The sequence below is a fragment of the Piliocolobus tephrosceles genome, chromosome 3, assembly GCF_002776525.5.
Source record: "Piliocolobus tephrosceles isolate RC106 chromosome 3, ASM277652v3, whole genome shotgun sequence".
NCBI classification, from domain to species: domain Eukaryota; kingdom Metazoa; phylum Chordata; class Mammalia; order Primates; family Cercopithecidae; genus Piliocolobus; species Piliocolobus tephrosceles.
Window position 1 is genome coordinate 19,899,365 of NC_045436.1, and position 1,561 is coordinate 19,900,925.

The window sequence follows — 1,561 nt, forward strand, 5'->3', positions numbered from 1 at the left end:
CCAAAGTGCTGGGATTAGAGGCGTGAGCCATCGTGGCCAGCCTCCCTGGCTTCTTATTTCACCTTTATAAATAGGCGTGGCCTATTGAAGACGGCACAGATACAACTGTGTACCAGAAAGTGTGACTGCAGAATTTACTCTTCCAGAAACTGCAATGGAGCCCTCCTGTGGCTAATTTAATCCAGCCAATTTTCCTTGATCTAAGCAGAAAATCATATAAAGAAGCAGCTGTAGCTGCCGCCATCGCCTGAGGGGAGCGAGAAAAGGCCGCGGCGACCAGGGAGAAAACGCGGAGTCGCCACCCGAGAGAAGTCAACTCCCCAGCAGCCGCCACCAGAGAGGCCCGCCCACCCATTCGCGCGTCCCCCTGCCCCGTTCTCAATGCAGCCTGCTTCTGCAAAGTGGTACGATCGAAGGCACTATGTCTTCGTTGAATTTTGTGTTGAAGACATAAGGATGTTAATGTAAATTTTGAAAAATCCAAACTTATATTCAGTTGTCTTGGAGAAAGTGATAATTTTAAGCACTTAAATGAAATTGATCTTTTTTACTGTATTGATCCAAATGATTCCAAGCATAAAAGAACGGACAGATCAATTTCGTGTTGTTTACGAAAAGGAGAATCTGGCCAGTCATGGCCAAAGTTAACAAAAGAAAGGGCAAAGCCGAATTGTCTTAGTGTGGACTTGAATAATTGGAAAGACTGGGAAGATGGTTCAGATGAAGACAGGTCTAATTTTGATAGTTTCTCCGAGATGATGAACAACATGGGTGGTGATGAGGATGTAGATTTACCAGAAGTAGATGAAGCAAAGGATGATTCACAAGACAGTGATGATGAAAAAATGCCAGATCTGGAGTAAGAAATATTGTCATCACCTGGATTTTGAGAAAAAAAAAACTTCTCTCCAAGATTTCATAATTGAGAGAACTCCTGAGTTGATAGCCCTAAAGGCAGATGCTGTATTTGCCTACTTTAACCCGTTTTTCAACCTGTTTGTTTTTTAAAAGGCTTCACTAAGGGTTTATATGTACCATTGTATGGGGCAATTTTAAGTCAGCTAAGGCAATGACCTTATACGTGAACATTTCCCAGACTTTAGTGAAGCTGTTGAGGTCCTAGGCAACTGATGCAGCAGTTGTGATAAATAAAAATATTTCACCTAAGTCTCCTTTTCTTCATAACATAGATACTGACATGATAGGAAGCTCTCAACGTAGGTAAAGAGAACAAAATTTTAGTTTATAGGTGAGAGAATGACATTACTCCCCATATCATAGGGAGTGCACACCCCCCTGTGATATTATTCGTAATATTCAGGGAGGGAGAGGATGACATTAGTCTCCATATCGCAGGGCACGTACGTTCCTCTGTGATACCGTTCGAAATATCCAGGGGGGGAGAAGATAATATTACTCCCCATATAGGAGGGGTGTACACCCCACTGTGATATTGTTCATAATATTCAGGAAGGGAGAGGATGGCATTACTCTCAATATCGCAGGGGATGTACCCCTCCCCCCGTGATATTGTTCATAATATCCAGGGAGGGGGAAGATG

General features: G+C 43.0%; 1 pseudogene across 1 annotated transcript; it reads left to right on the plus strand.

The window, feature by feature from the left end:
* Positions 1–381: 381 nt before the first annotated feature.
* LOC111552447 lies at positions 382–1,244 on the plus strand (annotated as a pseudogene). Its single transcript, XR_003306617.1, has 2 exons — positions 382–567; positions 667–1,244. The product of XR_003306617.1 is annotated as a prostaglandin E synthase 3-like (transcript).
* The last annotated feature ends 317 nt before the right edge of the window (positions 1,245–1,561 follow it).